The following is an 18,681-nucleotide window of genomic DNA, read 5'->3' on the forward strand; positions in this document are numbered from 1 at the left end:
CACATCCACCTAAAAAGTTACACTTTAGGGCACTTAAAAAATTCAATTTTGATAACATTTGGATTGGGACCTTTTTCACAAAGAAGGTTTTTTCAGTTTGCAGACCAACCTCCACTCCAGTAACATGCCACATACCACAGATTAACAGAGCCTGACCGGATACACACTGCGCAGTAAACCTGCAAGCAAGACCGATTGGTAAAATGATTTAAAGGCCTGTAAAAGAGTGAAAATAATTCAACACGTGACGACACAGTGCTTTCAGTCTTTTTTTTTTTTTGCATCGCCCTCACTCTCTTTTATGTTCCTGTCTTTCTCTACATCTCTCATCCTCTATCAATTAGTTTTAGATGCCTTCGTGTCAGTCTCACCCTCTCTATCAATTAGTTTTAGATGCCTTCATGTCTCAGTTTCAAGTCTTCAGCTGACCTATATTTCTTTTTCTCTTTCTCCCTGATTTCCCTCCCCCTCTAGAGGGGCAACACATTCCTCAGAGCTGTGCCTTCCCACACATACATGCCCATATGCACTGTACATACATACATATACAATAACTAACTGTAATACTGCAGTGAGATAGCACTGCTACAGCGGTACAACACAACCAAACACATGCAATCGAACCTCAAGCCTAATCCCAACTACACAAACCTACCTCACATAAATTTAGGAGGATATATTCAGAAATACAAATGTAATATGTATTTAATGTGTAAATTTGAATCTATAAAACCTTAAAAAAAAAAAAATCACAGAACGGTAAAAATCTAGAGAAGCCAAGGTCTTATGCTCAAATAATTAATTTCAAGAACTTTTAAGCATTCATGGACACCATGCCAACACAGAAAGACTGCATACCTGTGGGATGCAGGATTTTCAGAAAGACCACGGGAAGAAAGACCAACATTAAAAGGTTTAAACAACTTGAGACTTAGACCGAGGACATATGATCTGTGGTGTGTTCTCGTGGGAGTTATGGAGCCGGAGTTTCCTACTTAAAAAGTGTAAAAAAAAAGAGCAACTGGGGAGAGGGGGAGGAATGATTGGTTGGCTTGTGGGTGGGGGAGAGCGGCTGGCAAGGTGGGGAGGGGGATTTGTGGCACCTGGAAAAACAACTATTAAGAAGTTGTATGGAAAAAACAGGCGGTCACCTCGTGTTTCTGTCTCGCTTTCTCTCTCTCCTTTCTCTCCACACAAACACACACAAACACACTCACAACAGCTGGATGCTGCTGAATCAGTCTCTTGAGCAGGAAATTACACTTCCTGGCAAGCTGCACTTGAAATCTGCACAGACAGTTATAGAAATAGACTATTATATGGTATGGATAGCATGGTAATCATACACACACACAAACACACACACACACACAAGTGACACTGAGCATGTAAACAAACTCCACTGGTGTTTATAACACTGAACCTCCACATTGACACGTGCATGCACCCACTCATCAATGCCAGCACATACCTCACTGACACATATTACAGAAAAAGAACACACACACATTCTGTGAAGTGTTTTCAAGCCTTGTCCTGATTTAGTGGCAGCCAAGTATATTTTTTTCCTCTCCTGGCATATTTCTGGGCAACTTAGCTGAGAACGCGTAGAGGGTATCAGCTTTCAGTTTAACGTCAACGAGCTAATGAAAACAAACAATGACAAAGAACAAACTTTTGATAACACTTACTTTATATTGAACCAGAATACATTCAGATCCATGTTTTATTTCAATGCCAAAACGACAAATTCACACAAATTTATATCCGCTTCAAATTGACTGTATATAGAAAAGATTACCTTGTAGCTTTTTGCTTTTTAACAAAGAGCACCACAATACAAGTCTTATCCATCCCCTTTATCCTTTGCTTCCTCCACTTCCTATTGTTTTTCAGAGGTTCTGCTGCTCTCTCTGTCTATGTGAATGAATATAAAAGGAGAACAAGAAGACACTGGTGGATGTGGATTGTGTTCCTTGTGTTTCTTTGTGAGAGGACAAGGGGTTATTTGTGATAACACTTCTCTCTTTTCTCTTCTCTCCTTCCCATCATCTCTCTCTAACTCTTTTCCTTTCCTTCCCTCCCTCCCTTTCTTTGTTCTCCACCTAAAAAAGTCTTCACTTCAATCTGACCTTCGCTAGGAAGCACTAAATCACCGGAGGCCACTTCTGTCACAACCTCCAATCTAGCCACCAAAAGTATGTTTGTGCATGTGTGTGTGTGTGCATCAGCAAATGTGCACGGAAAGAGGTTGTGTGTTACTTTGCCTTTGTTAATACATGTATGTTGTTTTACTGTGCATGTGTGTGTGTGTGTGTATGTGTCAGTGGGTCCACAGCAAGGGGCCAGGGGGGCCTCCCAGCGGAAGTGGGTCTTTTTGAAGAAGAAGGCACAAATAGGAACCCTTAAACATACCCCTGGGGAGCCAGGGAGGGAGGGCAGGTCTATACTAGCCTTCTCACTGTACACACACACACACACACACACACACACACATAGTCACACACACACAGGGAGAGACAGAGCTTGATGCACAGCTTCTGTGTTACTATGCCATGCACACACTAAACAGAACTGAGAGAGAGACTAGTGGCTCTGTGGGTGTTGACTTCTACACTACAATGGGGGGACAACAGTAGCTACAAAAGAGGGATTACTGGGCTTTACGCAACATTTTTCTCCTGTGAGAAACATACACACTCACGAGGAAACATACACAAACAAAAGAAATGCAGTTTGATAGTAAGTGCAAATGCATTTTTGACATGATATGGACAGAACAACATGCTCTGTACAATAAATATGCAGTTTATGTATACAATAACTTTAAAAAGCATTAAATCAATTGTTTAAAATTTAGTTTTTTTCTTTCTTCTGTTCATCTTCCACTCTTTCTTCGATTTTTCTTTAAATTTTCCCCTCTCCCTTCAATTGTTACAAATGTCGAACTAACTGCAGTTCTGACCCAGTTCTCTGCTTCTTTCTGTAATCCTCACATGAATTATTTACTCTGACTTCTAAGTTCCTGTTTGCATGCACGCACACACATACAAACACACACATACACACACACAACACATTGATATTCTCTTGAAAACAGAGACAAACTTAATCTGTAGGAGAGTTTCTCCGTCAGCTGTGCATCAATCAGCTGTCTTGCTGTCATTTTCTGGCAGACAGATATAGGAGCAGACAGATAGAAAGATACTCTGGCAGACAGCTCTGTCCTTGTCAAGTCCAGGACATACTTCAATTTTCATCATTTTCTGTGTCAGCTACAGCTCAAGAAATAAGTCAGTCTGAGAAAAAAGGGAGAAGGGTGGCCTGGCTGGCTAAGACCATCCATAAAACAACACCCTGGCTTTTAATCCTACTTCTTTGCTACATCTCATCCCCTCTCTCTCTCTCTCTCTTCCATCCTTTCTCCCATTTTCCTCTCTCTGTTGTCTAATGAGGCAAGAATACCTTAAAATGCAACAAGTTATATATGTGATACTTAAAACACAGCAGGAGGTTTCTGTTGACTATGCCAGACACGTAAGGCCATATGTCTTTTCTTGAAGGGAGGAGAGCTTGAGTTTTTGGGGGGGTCTGGATTGCAAAATCCCCACCAGGTCCCAAACAGAAAGAAGCAGGGAGCTGCAAACCAAACGTCTGTGCACGAGCCAAAACACAGGCAGGGGGAGAATCAGAGGGGATATCTGACACAATTAAGGATTTAGGAATGGTTACATTGTCTGTTCTCATATGCCCTCAAATAAGAAAGAAAATATCTGTTTGTTTGGATTTTATAAACAATAGAAAGCAGAAAATAACCATTTTTACACATTTATGGAATATCCCTAAGATAATAGCAGAAAACCACACAGGTACACTGGCATATATGCATGTACAAACATGTATACACAAAGACACACACATAGATTAATCCTCTAGTTTCCATCAAATTATATTTCTCTTTTACATCTTTACTCACGGGCTTTAAAATAATTTTGTACAAAGATCATCAGAAATACATTTCCTTACATTTAATTGCATGTCATAATCCATAGTAAAAATAAAATAGCCCAAAAAGGAGAAAGATATTTACCATAATATACTTAGAGCTGTCATAGGAGAAAACTGGAGAGAAGCAGACAAACATGTGAAGAGCATATGTTCATTATTATGTGTGTGTGTGTGTGTATGTGTGTGTGTATGTGTGTCTGTGTGTGTGTGCGTGTGTGAGTGTGTGTGTCTGCCAGACACATACACACACACACACACACACACACACACACACACACATACACTCACACTCTCGTTATGTCTGCCAAACTTATTGTCTGGATGAGACCCAGCCTGCTGAGCACAAATCAGTGAACTCTGGAGACACACAGATACACATATACACACACACATACAGCTGTAAATGATGAAACTAAACCACGTCTGCAGGCTTGATAGAGCACGGCCCAGAATAATGGCACTGGTCTTTATAGGCCACGAGCAGTCAGGCCTGATGCAGGCAGGTCCAGGCCTATAGGGACAGTTTCATAAAAACACTGTGGAGGCATTTTTTACTGTAAATAGAGACAGGAAACACTGTACAAAGAGAGTATTGACTTATATTTACGTGGCTGGTATTCATTTTAACATTATGACAGAAGGTGATTAATCTGTTTACTATTACTGTTCCCTAGCAGGCAACAAAAGTCAAATAAAACAGCTGAACTCTGAAACCAGGGCATCACAGATGTTTTAGCACACAGGCCAAACTGTGAAGTGTTTGATGTGTGGACTTTCCACTGAAAGTGAAGAAATGATTGAACTGGTAGAATGATTAGCTACAATGCTTTTTCTTTTTTTTTTACATCTTAGTCTTACAAATGCTGATTATGATCAGCTCTATGCTATATGTGGAGAAACCATTAGAGACAACAGACATAATACTTGATCCCATGGACATCCATTAATTGGGCTGAGCTAGGCTAAGCTTTAGTGTCAACATACCTTCAAATTGCACACTAGGGCTGTCACTTTTATTTGGAATGTCTAACTACCATTCGAGCATTGGGAAAATTTAAATATTTGATTTGTGAATATCTGTCTGTCTGTTCAAAATTCATAATGTACACTGTATAAATGCAACAAGCCATTGATTTATTGCATGCTCTATTGCCCTATCACTGAACTCTGCAATTGTTGTTCTCTTTGTTAATGGAAAATGAAGAAAACCAAACAGATAATCATGACAAAAAGAAGAGGAGTAATGTGTTTTGGGTTTATCATCATAGATGGAAAAATTCTGGATAAAGTTAAGGCTGTTTGCCAACTTTTAAGTAGCTTACAGTAACATTCCCAAAGACAGCAGCACTCTCTTTCTCTTATTCCGTTCTCACCTGGTCCATCATTTCTGCCTTTAGCTTATTTTTTATTCCCTAGTATGTCCATCCCTCCTTAACTTTATACTTTCCTCCTCTTTTCTAGCTGGCTACATCCTCCTGCTGTACAGGCTGAGATGGCACGAGCGTTCCTCTACAGATCTGCACCTTCAGTGCTGTGCCAGCTGTTCCACCAGCGCTCCTCACATCTCTCAGGAAAGAGGTTGTGTGAATAGCTTAGCACCTCATTAGAAACAAAACGGTAACTCCAAAGACTACAAGACACATGGACACAAACACACAAACACACACACACACACACACACACAATATTCCCTTAGGAAAGGTGTTGAGGGCAGAGAAGAGGATGTTTTTGCTGCTGAGTAGATGAGGGAAAACAGTGACTCACATCTTTTCTTATCTTTAAATGTTTCCTGGCTAAACAGCTTGGCCTTATAAGGTTAACACACAGTCTTGATCACATACACACACGCAGACAGAACAGAACAGAAGTACACACACACACACACACACACACACAGATCCTGCTGTTCCACTGCAGAGAGCAGAAAAAAAAAACACGCTGTAAATACACAGTAACACTTTAGGCCATGAGACGATGATGATGAAAGCTGGCATCAGCTTCAAAACATCCAAACATGCACCACACACACACACGCACACACACACACACAAAGCTGCAGCTGCAAACATACACAGTCAAAAACACCTCTAAAACACATGCACACACAAACACGCACTTGAACGCAAGCGTGTGTAAGCACACAACTACACACACACACGCATCTGTCCTTTCTGCCTTGCCTGAAGCTCACTAAGACCCGGTCTCCGCATTGCCACTAATTTAAAAAACACATTTTGGGTGATGTCATGCTTTTGGCTGCGTTCCGCTAATGCACATGGAGATGCACAAATCAGACACACACATGCCCACACAGCCACAGAGGACAAAGGACACACAAATATATTGAATGTAATGTGCAAAGACAGCTGACCTGGATTCAGCCAGTCAACTGTTTATTCCTGCTCCCACCTACAACCCAGACCCAAAGGCAACCAGCTTACACCAACACACGTCCAACAAGCAGACCAGACAGATGAACGCACACACATACCAAATTGACAAACTAGCTGTAGGAAATAAAGTTGAGAGGAGGAGGTTCTGTGTTTGGAACAGCGGGGGTCAAAATCAATAAACCAAAGCATGAATTTATTAAATAAACTAGTGATGAACTAAGAATATTGCTATCGGGATTTATAGAACTCCGTTTAAATGTGTTTCTGGCATCTGGCATCTATAATGTGACTGACCCCGTGTAGGCGACAGAGTAAGTTTCTCAATGTATAAATCACTGCTGTGCTATTGTAAAGTAGTAAAACATTCACATAATGTTTGTATAAGTAATGAGGCATAGATAATCCTACAAGAATATAACACAGGTGGCTGTGTATGACTGTTAAAGCAGGTTTTTTTTATAACTCCAGATCAGTTTCTTTTAACCTTGATCCCAACCTTGATATCGGGTACCTTCCAATACTGAGTTGTAGTAGGCACTACTACAAAAATGGCAAAGCTGAGGTTTAACAGCAGAATAACCTAAATCAGTAAAATATTACCTGCATCACAACCTTCCTTTAGTGGAGTCCTACATACAGAGTAATTGACATGGTTTTCTACATTAGATGGGTTTTTTCATATTTTGAAGTGTTTTATGTAATATAATTGCAGGAAAGGAGTGTCGGTGTGGACTTGTTGTAACAAGAAGGTCTGCACAGGATTTGGACAGTCTGTCTTTATCCACTGCATGAAAAAACTTCAAAAGTTCAAATAGAGTTTAGAGCTAACTACAGGACTTTGGCAGCATGGCTCACCTGTCCAGGTGCAGGTTTCAGTGTTTAATGGAAAACAATCTGACATTTTGACAACAGGAGCTCAATGGATTACATGAACGGAGCAACATAAATGGATTGCTTTCACCAAAATTATGAATATCAGTGTCCTTGGTTGACCTTGGTTGAGGACAATCCTACTATAGTGTACAATTTGCCAGAGGGGAACCGTCTTCAAGGTATTCAGTGAGGACCTAAGATAAAAATATTGAAGAATTGGGCTCCTAATCAATTTTTGAAAATTATTTTTATTCACTGTGGGTATTTTGTATAGTTAAAACTGTCTTATTTTTTGTTGTGTTTGAATTTCTGTTGGGTATTTCAGTGTTCAGGCACAGAAGTCAGTATGTGATGGAAAAATTTGTCATTGATTTTCCTATAACTAGCCTGCAGTCAAGACACATTTCAGTGAGAAATAAACAAATTTGTTTTATCATCTTTATCATTTGATAACCACAGTTTCTATGCAAGTTGTAAGAAGTATACTATAAAATTTGCATCTCTAGTTTTATTGTTTTATTATTTAGAGCTTGTGCCTTTTCTCCTTTCACCTCAGGAAGTGTTGGCTGTTCACTATGAGACATCTGATATCTACATTTAACTTGTTTATATTGCATCGCTGCCTTTACTTCTGGCAGAGAGATATTAAATCTACATTGGAATTCAAGTATGTCGAAGCCCAAACAAACACCGAGACATTGGATTAGCATTGGATCCATCTTTAGTTGTTGAACAGTAGCTAATGATTATTCTAGATATTTTACTTTCATTCCAGCTGAACAATTATATGAAATAAGTCAATGTGATTTGCTCGTTTCATTTATTTTCACAAAATAATATAGGCCATATAGGTCATATTTACATTAAGTGCTGTCTTGACAGCAAGCTTTGTGTGACTGGTTCCACCTTTGTGTGCTGTGAAGCCAGTTAGGGCAAAGAAACCTTTAATATGCTGAACTTCCATGTGACAGGGTTCTGGCTAATATTTTTATTGCTATGTTTGGGTTTTTTTATTGCCACATGTGGTCCTATTGAAGGCCCAGGGTCCAGAGCCACGGTTCGCCACTGCAATTTCCTATCTTATAAATAGGCCATAGTAGGACTGACGTGTACCAGTGACTGTCAAGATAATTTTAGTAGTAGAGATTTATTTTGGCTCGAGTAGCACAAAAATAGCTAAAATCAATATGACTAATATAAGGGGTAAAACAATTCATTATGAGGTGGTGAGTTTTCAGGCATACTTAAAGCCCAAAAAGGAAAAGATGTAGACCAAAACTAGACAACATGGAGCCAGAACTAGACTGAGTCCCAGACCCACTGCTGGTCAGAGCTGAATGACTTGTTCCGGAAAGTTCTGGACACAAACATTCCCCAAATACCAGAGTGCTTTTACTCTAACAGACATTATTCAATGAGAAGCACAAAGAGCAAACAGCTACAACACACAGACACACACAGACACACACACTCCTGCATCGGAGATATTGTGCTAAAAAATGTATTATATTGTACAGCAAAACCCGACGCACACCCATAAACCAAACTGTAACCACAGAAGTCAGCACTAAACTGACAAGATGATGAATCTGCCCACAAGCAGCTGATTGTGGGAGGCGTCTGCGGTGCCACAAGTCTAGATGCACAATGATAGTTGTCTAGTGGGCAGGTGTCTGATGACAGGCTGTGAAATGACAGCATAATGTTTGTCCACAAACACAGACTAAAGAGCGGGTGAATCAGACACAGGAGAGGAGAAAAAGAGGGACAATCGCAAGTGGACGAGAGGAAGATAGACAAGGCATGACATCAACATGTCAAGATTTTCTGTTGCCATATGATTTACAATCATTTTGTTTCCGTTTGTGGTTTTAATTGAACCAGCAATAGCAATAGAGGCTCAGATCAATGCTGCAAACCACATCAAACCAGCCTTCTAGGAAAGCAGAGGCAGGAGGTAAAATGTTCTTCCTTTGCATCTATTTCTTCCTCATTACATGAACCTAGAAGTTATTATTAATATACTAACATTTCTGTTTTTATTGTTATTACATGCTCTTATGTCATAAATATCAAGCAGCTTTTCAATAAATTATGGGTTTTTTTAATAATGAAAGGCTTGGAATATGTTTTTCTTTAGTGAATGATTCAAGTATCAGCATTTCTGCAGACATATTACATATTGATGGTGAGAGGACTTGAGAGCCTACATCATTAATAGGTTTCTGACTTTTGATCAGACATCAAAAACCCACACCATCTAATTTTTGGGTGTGATAGTAAAACCGGGATATTTCTATTTTTTTTTTCAGAATTAGGAGGGGTTTTCGATTGAGCTAGAGACATCAGAAAAAAAGTATAGTGTATAAAAATTTTGATTCTGTCCATCTTCAAGAAGTCTTACGGATGTCCAGAGAAGAGCCCGACCGATATATTGGTCAGCCAACATTATCAGCCGATATTGGCCTATCCAGGATATATTGGTATATATTTTATTTGCTTTTTTCTTAATTCAAGTTTAATTTGTTCTATTTGTGTTTTTCATTTATAGTTATTTATAATTATTAAATTCCCAGTAAAGTTTACTGTTTTAGTGCACTGATGTCATTTTGGACAATAAAGTTTTTTGTTAAACTTTAAAATATCCTGCCTCCATTACATATCTTTTTCACAAGTGATTGATATTTGAGGGATCATAGAAAATAAATAAATAAATTCTTTACATATAAAGAATATTGGCCAATATATTGATATCGTAATCTTTTTACTGCCTAATGTCGGTATTGGCCCCAAAATTCCAGTATATGTCAGGCTCTAGTCCACAGTTCACATTTCAACATCTCTAACTCGTCATGTATTTAACGTCCACAGAAACCTTTCATTCTGGCTTTCCTGGAGACATCTAAAAGTAGCCTCTTAAAGACGTCTCATCTGAGACGTACAGCATATACAATGTCTACAGATGACATATAAAAAACATTCATCCTGGCTCCCCTAAAGACATCTTCTAGATGTCCAAACATAAAGTCTTTTAGACATGTTTGTGCTCACTGGGCACTTACATGTAGACAGCAGGACTACGTGTTTATGAAAGAGCAGAACTCTGCAGATTTTAACAGAAATCCATATAAGAGCATGTTTAGACTGGAGAGCTGAAGTCAGACTAACTAGTCTGAGGGCCGTCTGTGTGTGCATACGTGTGTGTGTGTATGTGTGTGTGTTGACTGCTGTCCCTGTCCATCAGAGGGTCATATGAGGAGCAGATTAGGGTTTCTAACCGCAAACCCCTGTCGCCATGGGCCATCGTCACGGAGACTGCGAGGAGAGTCATCGTGTTCCGAACCGCCACTGACTCACCCCTCCTTATCTCACCGCTATGCACACGGGGACACACACACACATACACACACAAAACCACATCTAAATCAGGACTTTGTGGTGCAGCCTATCTCACATGTTCTCCATCCCTTCTCCAGCCCCAACATCTCAACTAATCATATCAGTTTGAGCCAGAGCAGATTAATGTCATCATCTAAATTAGGGTCGCAACTATTTTCATTGCTTGATTAATCATTAATACTAAAAAAATATGAAAATATTGAAAATAAATATCACAATGAATAAAAAACAATCCTAAAACCCAAAACAGCACATCCTCACATTTGAGAAGCTGGAAAAGGGAATGTTAGGCATTTTTTGTTTGAAAACTGTATTACATTATCAAATCCAAAATCCAGATAATCCACTTTTGATGAAAAGCTGAAGATCAAAACTCAAAAAGGTGCAGTTCAGATTACTCTATGAGTTGAGCAGAGCGGTTAAAATGAATTTCTAAATCCCTCACACTACCAATTTTTTCTTACTATTGGCTCCAACCAACCCTATAATCAGGATTTCCATGATGTGTGTCGGGACGGCAAATTTGGTATAAATCATCCCAACAGTCCTCTAATTTATCCCTACTGTTAGTGGATTCGGCGTACCTATAGGATCCTGACTCAGTGCCATGTAATATTACGTCTTTCGTTGCATTTCTCTTGCGTTGAGGCCGTTCATAAACCGGCTGGTGAGCCGTTGTGGGTTTCAACTCTTAATTGACAACCGAAAAACATATTTGTTCTGTATCTTCCAAGATCCCCCAAAATCCTCTGATTCAAAACTGTTTTAGTGCACAGTAGTTTCAGCAGGACCAGCCATGACAGTCTGAGGAACCAGCTGTCACTTTAAGCCTGTTAGGGGGGTATTTACAACCCAACATACAAACAAGACTATAAAACTGGACTCCCCTCACCTCTCCCTCAACTTTCCACCCTCCCTTCTATTAAACTTGTGGTTGCACACAACCTCAACAGACAGAAAATTAGTGCATGCAGTGGGAACAACAGTGAAGACATTACATGACGAGTTAATGGATTTTAAATAGCTTATGGGATTCATTACAGCTAGACATGAAAGCGAGACTTGAAAAAGTAACTTGATTGCGCATTTATAAGCCCAGTTAAAGATATATTAACACACACTTGCAAAATACACAGAGCAAACACACAGATCCGTCCCTCTCTTGCTCTCTCTCTCTCTCTCACATGCTGCCACATCCTCTGTTACTGGGTTATTTTCTTCCCTTGTGTTTAGAGTCTATTCTTGGAGTTGTGTTTGTGCATGTGACCCCAGTCACTGCTCACGGTCAAATGTCCGGCTGCCTTTTCATCTCAGGGTATGTACGTGTGTGTGTGTGTGTGTGTGTGTCTCTTAGCACGTCACACACAACCTTATCCAGAGAGACAGGGTCATGTTCACACCTTCTGCTCTGTATCACCGTGAGCTGGCACCCCCAAAAGTCTCGCACTTGTCCTTTCCCTTTAGCCCTCTAGGATCTGCCTATCACCTCTAATCATACTCCTCTTCCCTTCTCCGTAAGTACACTCCTCCAACTCATTTTTCATCTTTCATCTCTTAATCAACACCTCTTTAGTTTTATCCACTCTGTGAATCACACCCCCTTTGGGACCTTGAAAGAGAAATACTTGAGTATCTCTCCATTTCTCTCCTCTCTGCCTTTTGTGCACTCATGTTCTGCTTCCTCATCTGTCCGAGACATCAGCACACACCAGGGTTTTCATTCACTTATCCATAAACCCTCAATGTATGCCAACAGCATACATGCTCCGGTTGGGATGTGGGTTTAGCCGAGCATGTGGCTGTGGCGCTGCTGCTGAGCCCGGGGTTTAGGTCTAGACTTTCCTAATGAGAAACAGCCCTCTTGTACTGTACATGGAGTCAACGTCTGGAATATCGCATACATGAATGCACATATTTGTATCCACAAAAGCATGCAAAAAAAACATGCATACATAGCAGCAGACTTTTTTTTTTATAAGAGCTCATAACTGTGCTGTAACTTGATTATTATTAAATCTGAGGTGTGTCATCACACATCATGTGCCCAGGAGCCTGTTATAACAGCTGTTTGAAGTTACCTAGTTACAATATGAGTGTTGACTACGTGGATATTTACTCATCACAATACTAGAATGGGTTGCACCACACAAAGTAGTTAGATTTACTTCTTCAATCACATCTAAAAACGCTCTATCCATCTATAGTAATGTCATTATTTAGGATCTTAAGGGAAAGCCATGTTTCAGTCAGAGCAAGTCAGCCAAGCCATCTTACCATCAAAAATGGGTTGCCACAGGGGTCTATCCTTGGCCCGTTGTTGTTTACATTATACATAAATAAAATGATTCTTCCTAATCAGTACTTCAATGTCCATTTATTTGCAGATGATACAATTTTAAATGCCCCAAGCTCCAGCCCAGCCCAGGCCCTGACTCATCTTCAGTCTGCCTTTGATGCTTTCCAATTATCACTCCTTAATCACAGACTAGTTTTAAATGCAGGAAAGACCAAGTACATGGTGTTCTCCACCTCCACCAGTGACTCTGACTATCCTGCCATTAAAACTTTAAATGGTACCCATATTATGTCTGCTGAGTCATACAAATACTTAGGAATTTGGCTTGACAGCAGACTATCATTCAAGATTCATATCCAACATTTGACTCAGAAATTAAAAAACAAACTAGGCTTCTTGTGTAGATTTAAAGGATGGCTATCTTCCTGAAATCATAAGACTATTGTGCCGTCAATCTTCATGTCTGTTCTTGACTATAGAGATATTCTGTATTGTCATGCTGCCCCAGCAACACTTCAGGAGTTAACTCCTGTGTGTCATAGTGCATTACGCTTTATCACAAATGACAAATTTTATACACATCATTGTTCTCTGTATCAAGAGGTTGGTTGGACTTCCTTAAAGTTAAAAAGAAATAGCAATCTCATTTTATACATTTATAAAGCTCTACTGTTGAAGCTTCCAAACTACGTCATGTCTCTTCTCTCATTTAAATCTAGTAACTTCCGTAAACCATCCAGTAACTACTTGTCTTGAGGACTTGTAGCATTTATTCACTGACAAAAAATTGTACATACACTGGACTGCACAATCATGGATTGAGCCAGTGCAACCCAATCCAGGTGAGCAAAAGGGAGACATGAAAGATGAAGACAAAAGGAAGCAAGTTTGCGTATTTGCTGTTCCTGCCTCAGCAAAGCAGGTGGGGAAGCTCTCGTTTAAAGCAAGCAGTAACAGGTGAAATAGAAGAAGAGAAAAGAAGGGCAGTGAAAGTAAAGTTAACTGAACAAAAGAGAATAAGAAAGAAGATCAAAAAACAAGTAAAATGTAAGTGAATGAGCAGCAGCCAAAAATAAAACATAATAAAAAGAGTTTGTTTGTCCAACCAGGTTAGAAAACTAGGTTTGGTCTCACCAAAGATTCAAAGTAAACATAAGAAGAGAGAAAGAGACCGAGTGTTTTCTCTGGCTTCCAAATACAGCTGCAGGCTGTATTTATGTGTACTTACAGTATGTGTGCGCACATCTGTTTGTAATATGGCAGCACAATGGCAAAGATTTACTACATGAAGCTTATTAGACTCCAATAATGTCAAACCAGGACTTAACAGAGAGCAGGGGAAGGGGCTACCTGTCTCTGCTGTCATCACACACACACATAGACACATGTAGACATGCACAAATACACACACACTGAATTTATTGACAGGCAAGCCTGCCTTGTAGGCCAAAGCTTACAAAGTAGAGGGAACATGGTGATCTCATGTAAGCTCTCTGTACGAGGGTCATATCTGTCCTTGGGCAACACATATTCACGTACATGCATGCACACGCACACTTGCGCACACACACACACACACACACACACACACACACACACACACACACACACACACACACACACACACACACACACACACACACACACACACACACACACACACACACACACACTGTCTTCCTGGTTTGTTTTTATCACCTGGAGGCTGAGGAAAACAACAAGACCTTTGGTTATAGGCCAACATGTAAAGAGTACAAAGACAATGGCCACAGTATGTATGACTCACCATTACATACACACACACACACACAAATATACAGACACACACACACACACCAGCTTCCCTTGGGTTAGGCTTAGAAAAGAACATTCCCTCATTATAGCAGCAGAGCAGCAGTTCAAAGGCGGAGTGGGAAAGCTGCGCTGTTATTATGGCTCTAACTGGCTGCAAGCCTGGACCATCACTCTGACTACTGTCATATTTGATCATGCTAACACACTGACCAATAGCTTGGCAAGTCACATGCACACACACATTGCCAATAGTGATGTCAATTATAGACTATTATGAGACCCTGTCAAGAACTCAAAGTCTTGAAATAGTTTATCCATATAGCAACTTTTCAAGGCAGACATCAAAAAGTGCTTCAAGCAGACCCCTAAACAAGACGAGCACAACACGGAGATAAGCAGGAACTACGAGTATATATTGCATACATGGAAAAAACTCAAGTTTTCTACTAAAATAAACTGAGCCTTAAGTTGTTGAAGTGAGTTCTAGACCTCAAAAGCTGACCAACTTTGGTTTTACATCTGGAGCGACACAACAAACAAACCCTGCTCAGAGGACCTACATGTAAGCGATGCATTGGTGATAGGGCTGTTGTAACTCAGTGACATACTGTACGAGGTAGCCCCACCATGCAGAACTTAGAAAGTGAGAACAGGGATTTTTAATTGAAATCAGAAATTGAATGAGAGCCAGCATAAGAATCAATTCAGATTGTCAATTATTGTATATACACAAGACGCAAATATCTCAAAATATCCAGGATGTCATGACATTTGCTGAGCCAGATCATGTTCCCTGAAGGATGAACCCTTATGATCTAGGTGACAGCTCAACCTTTGATGTACAGTAAGCTCATTTGTAGAAGATATTTCAAAATGTTATAGGTAAAAATCAGCACTTCTTAAAGGATTATTTTATCACCGATTTGTTAGGCTACATCACAATATTATGTTGACCCAAATCAGAGGATACATAATGTCCTATCACAATATAGATATTGAATCAATAGATTCCTAGCACTAAATTAAGACTAAAATGATTTAAATGATTGTTAATTATAGAGCTGCAATGATTAGTCATTTGATCAACTAGTCAATCCAGCAGAAAATTAATCAGCAACTATTTAGATAATCGATTAATCTTTTTTTTTTTTTTTTTTAAAAACACGTTAAATGTAAATATTTTCTGGTTTCTTCAGTCCTCAATGATACTAAACTGAATATCTTTGGGTTGTGGACTGTTGTTCGGGACAAAACATGAAATTTTAGTTTGCATCTTGGGCTTTGGGAAACAGTTATCAACATTTTTCGCGATGTCTGACTTTTTTAAAGACTGAACGACTAATCAATTAATCGAGAAAATAATTGACAGATTCATCGATATTGAGAATAATCATTAGTTACAGCCTGTTGCCACTGTTAACTTGCACATTTTAAATCCACTCAACAAATTAAAGAGGAACTGCAAAGTAAACCTGAGAAGGCAGCATGGACTGGATATCGTCATCATTACTGCGAGTCAATATGAAGAATGAGTTGCTGTGTAGTTTGTGGCTGTGCAAGGTAGGTCAGATGAAGGCCAGCAGCACTAAACCCTTGTTAGACCTGCCTTATCTGGAGTGGTGCAACACACACACACACACGTACTGTAAGTATCAGCTCACACACACACGTACACTCATCTCTCCAACAAATCCCAAGTCAAGTCTTCGTCTGTCTCCAATCCCTCATGCATTTGGTATGACGGCATGCCGTATACTGCAGGGATGTGTCATTGGCTCATATCTCAGAACTAAGTGTGTGTGGATATTCCCATAAAAGTTGAGAAGGCAGTAAATGCTATATGTCAAGTTGGCGGGTGGGTGTCTTTCTTCTTACCATTAGCTGCCAGTAAATACTATGAATGTAAATGTGAGTGAGGCAGTGAGCGCTATGATTCCAGATTTTCCAGTCAGAGTTACCGAGCTCCAAGCAGACAGAGAAGGCAGACACACAGTCATCCTGTCGTTACACTGCCAAGTCTTCCATGTCCGTGTCTCACATCTGTTTGCTGTTACACACACACACATACACGTACACTCACACACACACACACACAGTATGCACTGTACGATACATTATGTCACAAACAAAATGCACACACCAAAACCTACACAAGCACAGCTTTGGTGCAAGAAAGCTTCTATAACGCCCACACGAACCACCCACACAACTGCACAAGTACCAAACTGCCAATATTAACACAATTCCAAGCAGGGCATTGCTGAAAAGAGTGTGCATGCTTTGCAGACTATTCATGGATAAAGAGTTTAAAAATTAAATCACATTTTAATGCTTTGAAGTCAACTTTAAGAACCTCAAATTCAAGAGGTGGTCTTATTTCCTGAGGAAGACGAATAAAAGAGTGTTTGCATTTTCTCTATTTAACCAGCCAATCTGCACCTGCAGCAGATGAAACCGGTCTCACATAATCAATAGTGCCCGAATACGGTAAATAATTATTCTGTACACTCATCTCTCCAATTTAAGTTCTCAGAGAACAAGGAGCCAAAAGCAATAGTTACTGATTCAATTGTATACGGGGCATTCTGACTTAAGTAGCACTTTCACATCAATAGTCTAGAGGTGTAATTCTCCACCAGTGAAAATGCACACATACAAACACACACTTCTGATCCTGAAGGATTTGGCTGCTGCAGCAGCAGTGACAGTGTGACTGTTTTGGCCTTTGATGTCAGGAGTCAGTAAACCTCTGGGAAATTGGCTTCGATCCTCGCCCCGTCTCCACCCCTCGGTCTGAAAGTAAAGAGCAGCTTCCCAAAAAGCCTCATTATAAAGTCAAGAGAGGAGCTTCTTGTTATAATGATCTATTCAAAAAGCCTTGAGTCTTTGTGTCAAGTTAAGTCCAGAGATTGTATCTTCTTTTGGGAAATACTTGCTCATTTCAAAAGCATCAGTCATTCATACGTGTCTTTAAAAGCCTCCCATCTCCTCAACTCTCTTTTCCCAGTGACACGCTACACTGTTTGGGATTAAGTCTCTGGGTTTTAGCAGAGGAGATATTCTGACTTAAAAGAGTGGAATTGAGGAAGTCCATCATACTTAGAGAGACAGAGAGGAAGGGAGAGAGACTTTGACATTTTGAGGAGAAAAAAAAAAATCCACAGTCTTTAAAGACACCTTTCCTTATAGCTACTTACATCCATACATGTTCACATGCTCGTTCAGAAACAAATTCTCACGGCCAAAGATGCAAGCCACACATCTACGTGGACGAAAGACCATGTCAGAGAGAAAAAGGCAAAGGAGAGTAAACATTTGTCTCTTTTATCTCTTCATTTCAAATGCTTGTCTATTTACAGAATGGCTTCTCTTTTTACCCCTTCTAATTTGCAATCTATCATCATCCCTTTTCATCATGACAAAAAGGCGGATTTTGGATTCCTGGAGACAGGCGAAAACAAAGACGGGAGACTTTGAGAGCAAGCCATTACAACATGACTTATGAGAAGACTTTCTGACAGTGCTTTAGTGTGTGATTAATATGCTGTAGGCGTACGTTGCATCCATAGGAGCAGGGGGAGGAGGGCATCTGGAGGGCAACGCTGGCGTCCTGAGGTGTACGACCTATATATAAGCCCTGACGCCTGGGGCTGAAGTAGCCTGCAATCCCCTGATTCAGCCCAAATGACGGATACCTTAGATGCCTTCCTCCACTATCACAGACTCTCTCTCTCTCGCTCTGAACAGCCTGTCTTGCTGGAGGGTGAATCTTAGCACTCAACCCCTATCCTCACCTCCTTTGCCCCTTTCCACTCACGCATGCCAGAATATGTGCCATTTGATCCCCATATCCTTTCACGGTGCAACAGAAACAAGCGGACACTATTGCATCATGTGGACGGATAATTGTTTTCCATA

The 18,681-nt window shown here is 40.1% G+C and overlaps 1 protein-coding gene across 2 annotated transcripts in view; it reads right to left on the reverse strand.

The window, feature by feature from the left end:
* Positions 1-18,681, reverse strand: part of ppp2r3a (protein phosphatase 2, regulatory subunit B'', alpha) — a 60,455-nt gene that overhangs the window by 28,554 nt on the left and 13,220 nt on the right. The window lies entirely within an intron of this gene.

Source organism: Thunnus maccoyii, chromosome 16, assembly GCF_910596095.1.
Source record: "Thunnus maccoyii chromosome 16, fThuMac1.1, whole genome shotgun sequence".
In the NCBI taxonomy this organism is placed as follows: domain Eukaryota; kingdom Metazoa; phylum Chordata; class Actinopteri; order Scombriformes; family Scombridae; genus Thunnus; species Thunnus maccoyii.